Below are 16,698 nucleotides of genomic sequence, written 5' to 3'. Positions count from 1 at the left end.
TCTGTGACCCGGGATTCACACATTGGTGTGTGTCTGTGACCCGGGATTCACACATTGGTGTGTGTCTGTGACCAGGGATTCACACATTGGTGTGTGTCTGTGACCCGGGATTCACACATTGGTGTGTCTGTGACCCGGGATTCACACATTGGTGTGTGTCTGTGACCAGGGATTCACACATTGGTGTGTGTCTGTGACCCGGGATTCACACATTGGTGTGTGTCTGTGACCCGGGATTCACACATTGGTGTGTGTCTGTGACCCGGGATTCACACATTGGTGTGTGTCTGTGACCAGGGACTCACACATTGGTGTGTGTCTGTGACCCGGGATTCACACATTGGTGTGTGTCTGTGACCCGGGATTCACACATTGGTGTGTGTCTGTGACCCGGGATTCACACACTGGTGTGTGTCTGTGACCCGGGACTCACACATTGGTGTGTGTCTGTGACCCGGGATTCACACATTGGTGTGTGTCTGTGACCCGGGATTCACACATTGGTGTGTCTGTGACCCGGGATTCACACATTGGTGTGTGTCTGTGACCCGGGATTCACACATTGGTGTGTGTCTGTGACCCGGGATTCACACATTGGTGTGTGTCTGTGACCAGGGATTCACACATTGGTGTGTGTCTGTGACCCGGGATTCACACACTGGTGTGTCTGTGACCAGGGATTCACACATTGGTGTGTGTCTGTGACCCGGGATTCACACATTGGTGTGTGTCTGTGACCCGGGATTCACACATTGGTGTGTGTCTGTGACCAGGGATTCACACATTGGTGTGTGTCTGTGACCCGGGATTCACACATTGGTGTGTGTCTGTGACCAGGGATTCACACATTGGTGTGTGTCTGTGACCCGGGATTCACACATTGGTGTGTGTCTGTGACCAGGGATTCACACATTGGTGTGTGTCTGTGACCAGGGATTCACACATTGGTGTGTGTCTGTGACCCGGGATTCACACATTGGTGTGTGTCTGTGACCCGGGATTCACACATTGGTGTGTGTCTGTGACCAGGGATTCACACATTGGTGTGTGTCTGTGACCCGGGATTCACACATTGGTGTGTGTCTGTGACCAGGGATTCACACATTGGTGTGTGTCTGTGACCCGGGACTCACACACTGGTGTGTCTGTGACCCGGGATTCACACATTGGTGTGGGTCTGTGACCCGGGACTCACACACTGGTGTGTCTGTGACCCGGGATTCACACATTGGTGTGTGTCTGTGACCAGGGATTCACACATTGGTGTGTGTCTGTGACCCGGGATTCACACATTGGTGTGTGTCTGTGACCCGGGATTCACACATTGGTGTGTGTCTGTGACCCGGGATTCACACATTGGTGTGTCTGTGACCCGGGATTCACACATTGGTGTGTGTCTGTAACCCGGGATTCACACATTGGTGTGTGTCTGTGACCCGGGATTCACACATTGGTGTGTGTCTGTAACCCGGGACTCACACATTGGTGTGTGTCTGTGACCCGGGATTCACACATTGGTGTGTGTCTGTGACCAGGGATTCACACATTGGTGTGTGTCTGTGACCCGGGATTCACACATTGGTGTGTCTGTGACCCGGGATTCACACATTGGTGTGTGTCTGTAACCCGGGATTCACACATTGGTGTGTGTCTGTGACCCGGGATTCACACATTGGTGTGTGTCTGTGACCCGGGATTCACACATTGGTGTGTGTCTGTGACCCGGGATTCACACATTGGTGTGTGTCTGTGACCCGGGATTCACACATTGGTGTCTGTGACCCGGGATTCACACATTGGTGTGTGTCTGTGACCCGGGATTCACACATTGGTGTGTGTCTGTGACCAGGGACTCACACATTGGTGTGTGTCTGTGACCCAGGATTGACACATTGGTGTGTGTCTGTGACCCGGGACTCACACACTGGTGTGTGTCTGTGACCCGGGATTCACACATTGGTGTGTGTCTGTGACCCGGGATTCACACATTGGTGTGTGTCTGTGACCCGGGATTCACACATTGGTGTGTGTCTGTGACCCGGGATTCACACATTGGTGTGTGTCTGTGACCCGGGATTCACACATTGGTGTGTGTCTGTGACCAGGGATTCACACATTGGTGTGTGTCTGTGACCCGGGATTCACACATTGGTGTGTGTCTGTGACCCGGGATTCACACATTGGTGTGTGTCTGTGACCAGGGATTCACACATTGGTGTGTGTCTGTGACCCGGGATTCACACATTGGTGTGTGTCTGTGACCCGGGATTCACACATTGGTGTGTGTCTGTGACCAGGGATTCACACATTGGTGTGTGTCTGTGACCCGGGATTCACACATTGGTGTGTGTCTGTGACCCGGGATTCACACATTGGTGTGTGTCTGTGACCCGGGATTCACACATTGGTGTGTGTCTGTGACCAGGGATTCACACATTGGTGTGTGTCTGTGACCCGGGATTCACACATTGGTGTGTGTCTGTGACCCGGGATTCACACATTGGTGTGTGTCTGTGACCCGGGACTCACACATTGGTGTGTGTCTGTGACCAGGGATTCACACATTGGTGTGTGTCTGTGACCAGGGATTCACACATTGGTGTGTGTCTGTGACCAGGGATTCACACATTGGTGTGTGTCTGTGACCCGGGATTCACACATTGGTGTGTGTCTGTGACCAGGGATTCACACATTGGTGTGTGTCTGTGACCCGGGATTCACACATTGGTGTGTGTCTGTGACCCGGGATTCACACATTGGTGTGTGTCTGTGACCAGGGATTCACACATTGGTGTGTGTCTGTGACCCGGGATTCACACATTGGTGTGTGTCTGTGACCCGGGATTCACACATTGGTGTGTGTCTGTGACCCGGGATTCACACATTGGTGTGTGTCTGTGACCCGGGATTCACACATTGGTGTGTGTCTGTGACCCGGGACTCACACATTGGTGTGTGTCAGTGACCAGGGATTCACACATTGGTGTGTGTCTTTGACCAGGGACTCACACATTGGTGTGTGTCTGTGACCCGGGATTCACACATTGGTGTGTGTCTGTGACCAGGGATTCACACATTGGTGTGTGTCAGTGACCAGGGATTCACACATTGGTGTGTGTCTGTGACCCGGGATTCACACATTGGTGTGTGTCTTTGACCCGGGATTCACACATTGGTGTGTGTCTGTGACCAGGGACTCACACATTGGTGTGTGTCTGTGACCCGGGATTCACACATTGGTGTGTGTCTGTGACCCGGGATTCACACATTGGTGTGTGTCTGTGACCAGGGATTCACACATTGGTGTGTGTCTGTGACCCGGGATTCACACATTGGTGTGTGTCTGTGACCCGGGATTCACACATTGGTGTGTGTCTGTGACCCGGGATTCACACATTGGTGTGTGTCTGTGACCCGGGATTCACACATTGGTGTGTCTGTGACCCGGGACTCACACACTGGTGTGTGTCTGTGACCCGGGATTCACACATTGGTGTGTGTCTGTGACCCGGGATTCACACATTGGTGTGTGTCTGTGACCCGGGATTCACACATTGGTGTGTCTGTGACCCGGGATTCACACATTGGTGTGTGTCTGTGACCAGGGATTCACACATTGGTGTGTGTCTGTGACCAGGGATTCACACATTGGTGTGTGTCTGTGACCGGGGATTCACACATTGGTGTGTGTCTGTGACCAGGGATTCACACATTGGTGTGTGTCTGTGACCAGGGATTCACACATTGGTGTGTGTCTGTGACCCGGGACTCACACATTGGTGTGTGTCTGTGACCCGGGATTCACACATTGGTGTGTGTCTGTGACCAGGGATTCACACATTGGTGTGTGTCTGTGACCAGGGATTCACACATTGGTGTGTGTCTTTGACCAGGGACTCACACATTGGTGTGTGTCTTTGACCAGGGACTCACACATTGGTGTGTGTCTGTGACCAGGGATTCACACATTGGTGTGTGTCTGTGACCCGGGATTCACACATTGGTGTGTGTCTGTGACCAGGGATTCACACATTGGTGTGTGTCTGTGACCAGGGATTCACACATTGGTGTGTGTCTTTGACCAGGGACTCACACATTGGTGTGTGTCTTTGACCAGGGACTCACACATTGGTGTGTGTCTGTGACCCGGGATTCACACATTGGTGTGTGTCTGTGACACGGGATTCACACATTGGTGTGTGTCTGTGACCCGGGATTCACACATTGGTGTGTGTCTGTGACCCGGGATTCACACATTGGTGTGTGTCTGTGACCCGGGATTCACACATTGGTGTGTGTCTGTGACCCGGGATTCACACATTGGTGTCTGTGACCCGGGATTCACACATTGGTGTGTGTCTGTGACCCGGGATTCACACATTGGTGTGTGTCTGTGACCCGGGATTCACACATTGGTGTGTGTCTGTGACCCGGGATTCACACATTGGTGTGTGTCTGTGACCCGGGATTCACACATTGGTGTGTGTCTGTGACCCGGGATTCACACATTGGTGTCTGTGACCCGGGATTCACACATTGGTGTGTGTCTGTGACCCGGGATTCACACATTGGTGTGTGTCTGTGACCCGGGACTCACACATTGGTGTGTGTCTGTGACCCGGGATTCACACATTGGTGTGTGTCTGTGACCAGTGTTTCACACATTGGTGTGTGTCTGTGACCCGGGATTCACACATTGGTGTGTGTCTGTGACCCGGGATTCACACATTGGTGTGTGTCTGTGACCCGGGATTCACACATTGGTGTGTGTCTGTGACCAGGGATTCACACATTGGTGTGTGTCTTTGACCCGGGATTCACACATTGGTGTGTGTCTGTGACCAGGGACTCACACATTGGTGTGTGTCTGTGACCAGGGATTCACACATTGGTGTGTGTCTGTGACCCGGGATTCACACATTGGTGTGTGCCTGTGACCCGGGATTCACACATTGGTGTGTGTCTGTGACCCGGGACTCACACATTGGTGTGTGTGACCCGGGATTCACACATTGGTGTGTGTCTGTGACCAGGGATTCACACATTGGTGTGTGTCTGTGACCAGGGACTCACACATTGGTGTGTATCTGTGACCAGGGATTCACACATTGGTGTGTGTCTGTGACCCGGGATTCACACATTGGTGTGTGTCTGTGACCAGGGATTCACACATTGGTGTGTGTCTGTGACCAGGGACTCACACATTGGTGTGTGTCTGTGACCCGGGATTCACACATTGGTGTGTGTCTGTGACCCGGGATTCACACATTGGTGTGTCTGTGACCAGGGATTCACACATTGGTGTGTGTCTGTGACCCGGGATTCACACATTGGTGTGTGTCTGTGACCAGGGATTCACACATTGGTGTGTGTCTGTGACCCGGGATTCACACATTGGTGTGTCTGTGACCCGGGATTCACACACTGGTGTGTGTCTGTGACCCGGGATTCACACATTGGTGTGTGTCAGTGACCCGGGATTCACACATTGGTGTGTGTCTGTGACCCGGGATTCACACATTGGTGTGTGTCTGTGACCCGGGATTCACACATTGGTGTGTGTCTGTGACCCGGGATTCACACATTGGTGTGTGTCTGTGACCAGGGATTCACACATTGGTGTGTGTCTGTGACCCGGGATTCACACATTGGTGTGTGTCTGTGACCCGGGATTCACACATTGGTGTGTGTCTGTGACCCGGGATTCACACATTGGTGTGTGTCTGTGACCAGGGATTCACACATTGGTGTGTGTCTGTGACCCGGGATTCACACATTGGTGTGTGTCTGTGACCCGGGATTCACACATTGGTGTGTGTCTGTGACCAGGGATTCACACATTGGTGTGTGTCTTTGACCAGGGACTCACACATTGGTGTGTGTCTGTGACCCGGGATTCACACATTGGTGTGTGTCTGTGACCCGGGACTCACACATTGGTGTGTGTCTGTGACCCGGGATTCACACACTGGTGTGTGTCTGTGACCCGGGATTCACACATTGGTGTGTGTCTGTGACCCGGGATTCACACATTGGTGTGTGTCTGTGACCCGGGATTCACACATTGGTGTGTGTCTGTGACCCGGGATTCACACATTGGTGTGTGTCTGTGACCCGGGATTCACACATTGGTGTGTGTCTGTGACCCGGGATTCACACATTGGTGTGTGTCTGTGACCAGGGATTCACACATTGGTGTGTGTCTGTGACCCGGGATTCACACATTGGTGTGTGTCTTTGACCAGGGATTCACACATTGGTGTGTGTCTGTGACCAGGGATTCACACATTGGTGTGTGTCTGTGACCCGGGATTCACACATTGGTGTGTGTCTGTGACCCGGGACTCACACATTGGTGTGTGTCTGTGACCCGGGATTCACACATTGGTGTGTGTCTGTGACCCGGGATTCACACATTGGTGTGTGTCTGTGACCCGGGACTCACACATTGGTGTGTGTCTGTGACCCGGGATTCACACATTGGTGTGTGTCTGTGACCCGGGATTCACACATTGGTGTGTGTCTTTGACCAGGGATTCACACATTGGTGTGTGTCTGTGACCCGGGATTCACACATTGGTGTGTGTCTGTGACCCGGGATTCACACATTGGTGTGTGTCTGTGACCCGGGATTCACACATTGGTGTGTGTCTGTGACCAGGGATTCACACATTGGTGTGTGTCTGTGACCAGGGATTCACACATTGGTGTGTGTCTGTGACCCGGGATTCACACATTGGTGTGTGTCTGTGACCCGGGATTCACACATTGGTGTGTGTCTGTGACCCGGGATTCACACATTGGTGTGTGTCTGTGACCCGGGATTCACACATTGGTGTGTGTCTGTGACCCGGGACTCACACATTGGTGTGTGTCTGTGACCCGGGATTCACACATTGGTGTGTGTCTTTGACCCGGGATTCACACATTGGTGTGTGTCTGTGACCCGGGATTCACACATTGGTGTGTGTCTGTGACCCGGGATTCACACATTGGTGTGTGTCTGTGACCAGGGATTCACACATTGGTGTGTGTCTGTGACCCGGGATTCACACATTGGTGTGTGTCTGTGACCCGGGATTCACACATTGGTGTGTGTCTGTGAACCAGGGATTCACACATTGGTGTGTGTCTGTGACCCGGGATTCACACATTGGTGTGTGTCTGTGACCCGGGATTCACACATTGGTGTGTGTCTGTGACCAGGGATTCACACATTGGTGTGTGTCTGTGACCAGGGATTCACACATTGGTGTGTGTCTGTGACCCGGGATTCACACATTGGTGTGTGTCTGTGACCAGGGATTCACACATTGGTGTGTGTCTGTGACCCGGGATTCACACATTGGTGTGTGTCTGTGACCAGGGATTCACACATTGGTGTGTGTCTGTGACCAGGGATTCACACATTGGTGTGTGTCTGCGACCCGGGATTCACACATTGGTGTGTGTCTGTGACCAGGGATTCACACATTGGTGTGTGTCTGTGACCCGGGATTCACACATTGGTGTGTGTCTGTGACCAGGGATTCACACATTGGTGTGTGTCTGTGACCCGGGATTCACATATTGGTGTGTGTCTGTGACCCGGGATTCACACATTGGTGTGTGTCTGTGACCCGGGATTCACACATTGGTGTGTGTCTGTGACCCGGGATTCACACATTGGTGTGTGTCTGTGACCAGGGATTCACACATTGGTGTGTGTCTGTGACCAGGGACTCACACATTGGTGTGTGTCTGTGACCCGGGATTCACACATTGGTGTGTGTCTGTGACCCGGGATTCACACATTGGTGTGTGTCTGTGACCCGGGATTCACACATTGGTGTGTGTCTGTGACCCGGGATTCACACATTGGTGTGTGTCTGTGACCCGGGATTCACACATTGGTGTGTGTCTGTGACCCGGGATTCACACATTGGTGTGTGTCTGTGACCCGGGATTCACACATTGGTGTTTGTCTGTGACCAGGGACTCACACATTGGTGTGTGTCTGTGACCCGGGATTCACACATTGGTGTTTGTCTGTGACCAGGGACTCACACATTGGTGTGTGTCTGTGACCCGGGACTCACACATTGGTGTGTGTCTGTGACCAGGGATTCACACATTGGTGTGTCTGTGACCAGGGACTCACACATTGGTGTGTGTCTGTGACCAGGGATTCACACATTGGTGTGTGTCTGTGACCCGGGATTCACACATTGGTGTGTGTCTGTGACCCGGGATTCACACATTGGTGTGTGTCTGTGACCAGGGATTCACACATTGGTGTGTGTCTGTGACCAGGGACTCACACATTGGTGTGTGTCTGTGACCCGGGATTCACACATTGGTGTGTGTCTGTGACCCGGGATTCACACATTGGTGTGTGTCAGTGACCCGGGATTCACACATTGGTGTGTGTCTGTGACCCGGGATTCACACATTGGTGTGTGTCTGTGACGCGGGATTCACACATTTGTGTGTGTCTGTGACCAGGGATTCACACATTGGTGTGTGTCTGTGACCCGGGATTCACACATTGGTGTGTGTCTGTGACCCGGGATTCACACATTGGTGTGTGTCTGTGACCCGGGATTCACACATTGGTGTGTGTCTGTGACCAGGGATTCACACATTGGTGTGTGTCTGTGACCCGGGATTCACACATTGGTGTGTGTCTGTGACCCGGGATTCACACATTGGTGTGTGTCTGTGACCAGGGATTCACACATTGGTGTGTGTCTGTGACCAGGGATTCACACATTGGTGTGTGTCTGTGACCAGGGATTCACACATTGGTGTGTGTCTGTGACCCGGGATTCACACATTGGTGTCTGTGACCCGGGATTCACACATTGGTGTGTGTCTGTGACCAGGGATTCACACATTGGTGTGTGTCTGTGACCCGGGATTCACACATTGGTGTGTGTCTGTGACCAGGGATTCACACATTGGTGTGTGTCTGTGACCCGGGATTCACACATTGGTGTGTGTCTTTGACCCGGGATTCACACATTGGTGTGTGTCTGTGACCAGGGATTCACACATTGGTGTGTGTCTGTGACCCGGGATTCACACATTGGTGTCTGTGACCCGGGACTCACACATTGGTGTGTGTCAGTGAACCGGGATTCACACATTGGTGTGTGTCTGTGACCAGGGATTCACACATTGGTGTGTGTCTGTGACCCGGGATTCACACATTGGTGTGTGTCTGTGACCCGGGATTCACACATTGGTGTGTGTCAGTGACCCGGGATTCACACATTGGTGTGTGTCTGTGACCCGGGATTCACACATTGGTGTGTGTCTGTGACCCGGGATTCACACATTGGTGTCTGTGACCCGGGATTCACACATTGGTGTGTGTCTGTGACCAGGGATTCACACATTGGTAATGTGTCTGTGACCCGGGATTCACACAATGGTGTGTGTCTGTGACCCGGGATTCACACATTGGTGTGTGTCTGTGACCCGGGATTCACACATTGGTGTGTCTGTGACCCGGGATTCACACATTGGTGTGTGTCTGTGACCCGGGATTCACACATTGGTGTGTGTCTGTGACCAGGGACTCACACATTGGTGTGTGTCTGTGACCCGGGATTCACACATTGGTGTGTGTCTGTGACCCGGGATTCACACATTGGTGTGTGTCTGTGACCCGGGATTCACACATTGGTGTGTGTCTGTGACCAGGGACTCACACATTGGTGTGTGTCTGTGACCCGGGATTCACACATTGGTGTGTGTCTGTGACCCGGGATTCACACATTGGTGTGTGTCTGTGACCCGGGATTCACACATTGGTGTGTGTCTGTGACCCGGGACTCACACATTGGTGTGTGTCTGTGACCCGGGATTCACACATTGGTGTGTGTCTGTGACCCGGGATTCACACATTGGTGTGTGTCTGTGACCCGGGATTCACACATTGGTGTGTGTCTGTGACCAGGGATTCACACATTGGTGTGTGTCTGTGACCCGGGACTCACACATTGGTGTGTCTGTGACCCGGGATTCACACATTGGTGTGTGTCTGTGACCCGGGATTCACACATTGGTGTGTCTGTGACCCGGGATTCACACATTGGTGTGTGTCAGTGACCCGGGATTCACACATTGGTGTGTGTCTGTGACCCGGGATTCACACATTGGTGTGTGTCTGTGACCCCGGATTCACACATTGGTGTGTGTCTGTGACCCGGGATTCACACATTGGTGTGTGTCTGTGACCCGGGATTCACACATTGGTGTGTGTCTGTGACCCGGGATTCACACATTGGTGTGTGTCTGTGACCCGGGACTCACACATTGGTGTGTGTCTGTGACCAGGGATTCACACATTGGTGTGTGTCTGTGACCAGGGACTCACACATTGGTGTGTGTCTGTGACCAGGGATTCACACATTGGTGTGTGTCTGTGACCAGGGACTCACACATTGGTGTGTGTCTGTGACCAGGGATTCACACATTGGTGTGTGTCTGTGACCAGGGATTCACACATTGGTGTGTGTCTGTGACCAGGGACTCACACATTGGTGTGTGTCTGTGACCAGGGATTCACACATTGGTGTGTGTCTGTGACCCGGGATTCACACATTGGTGTGTGTCTGTGACCCGGGATTCACACATTGGTGTGTGTCTGTGACCAGGGATTCACACATTGGTGTGTGTCTGTGACCAGGGACTCACACATTGGTGTGTGTCTGTGACCAGGGATTCACACATTGGTGTGTGTCTGTGACCAGGGACTCACACATTGGTGTGTGTCTGTGACCAGGGATTCACACATTGGTGTGTGTCTGTGACCCGGGATTCACACATTGGTGTGTGTCTGTGACCCGGGATTCACACATTGGTGTGTGTCTGTGACCCGGGATTCACACATTGGTGTGTGTCTGTGACCCGGGATTCACACATTGGTGTGTGTCTGTGACCCAGGACTCACACATTGGTGTGTGTCTGTGACCAGGGACTCACACATTGGTGTGTGTCTGTGACCCGGGATTCACACATTGGTGTGTGTCTGTGACCCGGGATTCACACATTGGTGTGTGTCTGTGACCCGGGATTCACACATTGGTGTGCGTCTGTGACCAGGGACTCACACATTGGTGTGTCTGTGACCCGGGATTCACACATTGGTGTGTGTCTGTGACCCGGGATTCACACATTGGTGTGTGTCTGTGACCCGGGATTCACACATTGGTGTGTGTCTGTGACCCGGGATTCACACATTGGTGTGTGTCTGTGACCCGGGATTCACACATTGGTGTGTGTCTGTGACCCGGGATTCACACATTGGTGTGTGTCTGTGACCAGGGATTCACACATTGGTGTGTGTCTGTGACCCGGGATTCACACATTGGTGTGTGTCTGTGACCCGGGATTCACACATTGGTGTGTGTCTGTGACCAGGGATTCACACATTGGTGTGTGTCTGTGACCCGGGATTCACACATTGGTGTGTGCCTGTGACCCGGGATTCACACATTGGTGTGTCTGTGACCAGGGATTCACACATTGGTGTGTGTCTGTGAGCCGGGATTCACACATTGGTGTGTGTCTGTGACCCAGGATTCACACATTGGTGTGTGTCTGTGACCCGGGATTCACACATTGGTGTGTGTCAGTGACCAGGGATTCACACATTGGTGTGTGTCTGTGACCCGGGATTCACACATTGGTGTGTCTGTGACCAGGGATTCACACATTGGTGTGTGTCTGTGACCCGGGATTCACACATTGGTGTGTCTGTGACCAGGGATTCACACATTGGTGTGTGTCTGTGACCCGGGTTTCACACATTGGTGTGTGTCTGTGACCAGGGACTCACACATTGGTGTGTGTCTGTGACCCGGGATTCACACATTGGTGTGTGTCTGTAACCCGGGACTCACACATTGGTGTGTGTCTGTGACCCGGGATTCACACATTGGTGTGTGTCTGTGACCAGGGATTCACACATTGGTGTGTGTCTGTGACCAGGGACTCACACATTGGTGTGTGTCTGTGACCCGGGATTCACACATTGGTGTGTGTCTGTGACCCGGGATTCACACATTGGTGTGTGTCTGTGACCCGGGATTCACACATTGGTGTGTGTCTGTGACCAGGGATTCACACATTGGTGTGTGTCTGTGACCAGGGATTCACACATTGGTGTGTGTCTGTGACCCGGGATCTGTGACCCGGGATTCACACATTGGTGTGTGTCTGTGACCAGGGATTCACACATTGGTGTGTGTCTGTGACCCGGGATTCACACATTGGTGCGTGTCTGTGACCAGGGATTCACACATTGGTGTGTGTCTGTGACCAGGGATTCACACATTGGTGTGTGTCTGTGACACGGGACTCACACATTGGTGTGTGTCTGTGACCAGGGATTCACACATTGGTGTGTGTCTGTGACCCGGGACTCACACATTGGTGTGTGTCTGTGACCCGGGATTCACACATTGGTGTGTGTCTGTGACCCGGGATTCACACATTGGTGTGTGTCTGTGACCAGGGATTCACACATTGGTGTGTGTCTGTGACCAGGGATTCACACATTGGTGTGTGTCTGTGACCCGGGATTCCCACATAGGTGTGTGTCTGTGACCCGGGACTCACACATTGGTGTGTGTCTGTGACCAGGGATTCACACATTGGTGTGTGTCTGTGACCCGGGATTCACACATTGGTGTGTGTCTGTGACCCGGGATTCACACATTGGTGTGTGTCAGTGACCAGGGATTCACACATTGGTGTGTGTCTGTGACCCGGGATTCACACATTGGTGTGTCTGTGACCAGGGATTCACACATTGGTGTGTGTCTGTGACCCGGGATTCACACATTGGTGTGTCTGTGACCAGGGATTCACACATTGGTGTGTGTCTGTGACCCGGGTTTCACACATTGGTGTGTGTCTGTGACCAGGGACTCACACATTGGTGTGTGTCTGTGACCCGGGATTCACACATTGGTGTGTGTCTGTAACCCGGGACTCACACATTGGTGTGTGTCTGTGACCCGGGATTCACACATTGGTGTGTGTCTGTGACCAGGGATTCACACATTGGTGTGTGTCTGTGACCAGGGACTCACACATTGGTGTGTGTCTGTGACCCGGGATTCACACATTGGTGTGTGTCTGTGACCCGGGATTCACACATTGGTGTGTGTCTGTGACCCGGGATTCACACATTGGTGTGTGTCTGTGACCAGGGATTCACACATTGGTGTGTGTCTGTGACCAGGGATTCACACATTGGTGTGTGTCTGTGACCCGGGATCTGTGACCCGGGATTCACACATTGGTGTGTGTCTGTGACCAGGGATTCACACATTGGTGTGTGTCTGTGACCCGGGATTCACACATTGGTGCGTGTCTGTGACCAGGGATTCACACATTGGTGTGTGTCTGTGACCAGGGATTCACACATTGGTGTGTGTCTGTGACACGGGACTCACACATTGGTGTGTGTCTGTGACCAGGGATTCACACATTGGTGTGTGTCTGTGACCCGGGACTCACACATTGGTGTGTGTCTGTGACCCGGGATTCACACATTGGTGTGTGTCTGTGACCCGGGATTCACACATTGGTGTGTGTCTGTGACCAGGGATTCACACATTGGTGTGTGTCTGTGACCAGGGATTCACACATTGGTGTGTGTCTGTGACCCGGGATTCCCACATAGGTGTGTGTCTGTGACCCGGGACTCACACATTGGTGTGTGTCTGTGACCAGGGATTCACACATTGGTGTGTGTCTGTGACCCGGGATTCACACATTGGTGTGTGTCTGTGACCCGGGATTCACACATTGGTGTGTCTGTGACCCGAGATTCACACATTGGTGTGTGTCTGTGACCCGGGATTCACACATTGGTGTGTGTCTGTGACCCGGGATTCACACATTGGTGTGTGTCTGTGACCAGGGACTCACACATTGGTGTGTGTCTGTGACCCGGGATTCACACATTGGTGTGTGTCTGTGACCCGGGATTCACACATTGGTGTGTGTCTGTGACCCGGGACTCACACATTGGTGTGTGTCTGTGACCCGGGATTCACACATTGGTGTGTGTCTGTGACCAGGGATTCACACATTGGTGTGTGTCTGTGACCCGGGATTCACACATTGGTGTGTGTCTGTGACCCGGGATTCACACATTGGTGTGTGACTGTGACCCGGGATTCACACATTGGTGTGTGTCTGTGACCCGGGATTCACACATTGGTGTGTGTCTGTGACCCGGGATCTGTGACCCGGGATTCACACATTGGTGTGTGACTGTGACCCGGGATTCACACATTGGTGTGTGTCTGTGACCCGGGATCTGTGACCCGGGATTCACACATTGGTGTGTGTCTGTGACCCGGGATTCACACATTGGTGTGTGTCTGTGACCCGGGATTCACACATTGGTGTGTGTCTGTGACCCGGGATTCACACATTGGTGTGTGTCTGTGACCCGGGATTCACGCATTGGTGTGTGTCTGTGACCCGGGATTCACACATTGGTGTGTGTCTGTGACCCGGGATTCACACATTGGTGTGTGTCTGTGACCCGGGATTCACACATTGGTGTGTGTCTGTGACCCGGGATTCACACATTGGTGTGTGTCTGTGACCAGGGATTCACACATTGGTGTGTGTCTGTGACCCGGGATTCACACATTGGTGTGTGTCTGTGACCCGGGATTCACACATTGGTGTGTGTCTGTGACCAGGGACTCACACATTGGTGTGTGTCTGTGACCCGGGATTCACACATTGGTGTGTGTCTGTGACCCGGGATTCACACATTGGTGTGTGTCTGTGACCCGGGATTCACACATTGGTGTGTGTCTGTGACCAGGGATTCACACATTGGTGTGTGTCTGTGACCCGGGATTCACACATTGGTGTGTGTCTGTGACCAGGGATTCACACATTGGTGTGTGTCTGTGACCAGGGATTCACACATTGGTGTGTGTCTGTGACCAGGGATTCACACATTGGTGTGTGTCTGTGACCCGGGATTCACACATTGGTGTGTGTCTGTGACCCGGGATTCACACATTGGTGTGTGTCTGTGACCCGGGATTCACACATTGGTGTGTGTCTGTGACCCGGGATTCACACATTGGTGTGTCTGTGACCCGGGATTCACACATTGGTGTGTGTCTGTGACCCGGGATTCACACATTGGTGTGTGTCTGTGACCAGGGACTCACACATTGGTGTGTGTCTGTGACCCGGGATTCACACATTGGTGTGTCTGTGACCCGGGATTCACACATTGGTGTGTGTCTGTGACCAGGGACTCACACATTGGTGTGTGTCTGTGACCAGGGATTCACACATTGGTGTGTGTCTGTGACCAGGGATTCACACATTGGTGTGTGTCTGTGACCAGGGACTCACACATTGGTGTGTGTCTGTGACCCGGGATTCACACATTGGTGTGTCCGTGACCCGGGATTCACACATTGGTGTGTGTCTGTGACCCGGGATTCACACATTGGTGTGTCCGTGACCCGGGATTCACACATTGGTGTGTGTCTGTGACCCGGGATTCACACATTGGTGTGTGTCTGTGACCCGGGATTCACACATTGATGTGTGTCTGTGACCCGGGATTCACACATTGGTGTGTGTCTGTGACCCGGGATTCACACATTGGTGTGTCTGTGACCCGGGATTCACACATTGGTGTGTGTCTGTGACCCGGGATTCACACATTGGTGTGTGTCTGTGACCAGGGATTCACACATTGATGTGTGTCTGTGACCCGGGATTCACACATTGGTGTGTGTCTGTGACCCGGGATTCACACATTGGTGTGTCTGTGACCCGGGATTCACACATTGGTGTGTGTCTGTGACCCGGGATTCACACATTGGTGTGTGTCTGTGACCCGGGATTCACACATTGGTGTGTGTCTGTGACCCGGGATTCACACATTGGTGTGTGTCTGTGACCCGGGATTCACACATTGGTGTGTGTCTGTGACCAGGGATTCACACATTGGTGTGTGTCTGTGACCCGGGATTCAGCAGCAGTCACTCCCGATCCCTGTGACAGTGATCACACCCTCATAACTGACCTGGCAAAGTAGGCAGGCGTGGCATTGCATGGCTCCCCCCTCGCTCCCCCCCCCCCCCCCCCGGTCTCCCCCTCGCTCCCCCCCTCCCCCCCCTCCCCCCCTTCCCCCCCCCTGTCTCCCCCTCGCTCTCCCCCCTTCCCCCCCCCCGTCTCCCCCTTGCTCTCCCCCCCTCCCCCCCGTCTCCCCTTCGCTCCCCCCCTTCCCCCCCCCCCCCGCCTCCCCCTCCCGCTCTCCCTGCCACCTCCCCCTCCTTCCCCCTCTTCCCCTCCCGGTCCCCCCTCCTTCCCTCTCTCTCCCCCCCCCCCGTCTCCCACTCGCTCCCCCCCCCTCCCCGCCTCCCCCTCGCTCCCCCCCTCCCCGTCTCCACCTCGCTCCCCCCCCCCCGTCTCCCCCTCGCTCCCCCCCCCCCGCCTCCCCCTCCCGCTCTCCCTGCCACCTCCCCCTCCTTCCCCCTCTTCCCCCTCCCGGTTCCCCCTCCTTCCCTCTCTCTCTCCCCCCCCCACCTCCCGCTCCTTCCCCCTCTCTCTCTCTCCCCCCCACCTCCTCCTCCTTTCCCCTCTCGCTCTCCCTGCCACATCCCCCTCTCTCCCCCTCCTGGATCCCCCTCCTTCCCTCTCTCTCTC

General features: G+C 53.4%; 1 protein-coding gene across 6 annotated transcripts in view; it reads left to right on the top strand.

The window, feature by feature from the left end:
* The window catches only part of slc29a1b (solute carrier family 29 member 1b), a 607,754-nt gene that overhangs the window by 522,911 nt on the left and 68,145 nt on the right, over positions 1-16,698 (top strand). The gene's annotated exons all lie outside the window — the stretch shown is intronic.

This window comes from Scyliorhinus torazame, chromosome 4 (genome assembly GCF_047496885.1).
Source record: "Scyliorhinus torazame isolate Kashiwa2021f chromosome 4, sScyTor2.1, whole genome shotgun sequence".
Classification (NCBI taxonomy): domain Eukaryota; kingdom Metazoa; phylum Chordata; class Chondrichthyes; order Carcharhiniformes; family Scyliorhinidae; genus Scyliorhinus; species Scyliorhinus torazame.
This window is presented reverse-complemented; position numbering and strand designations above follow the sequence as displayed.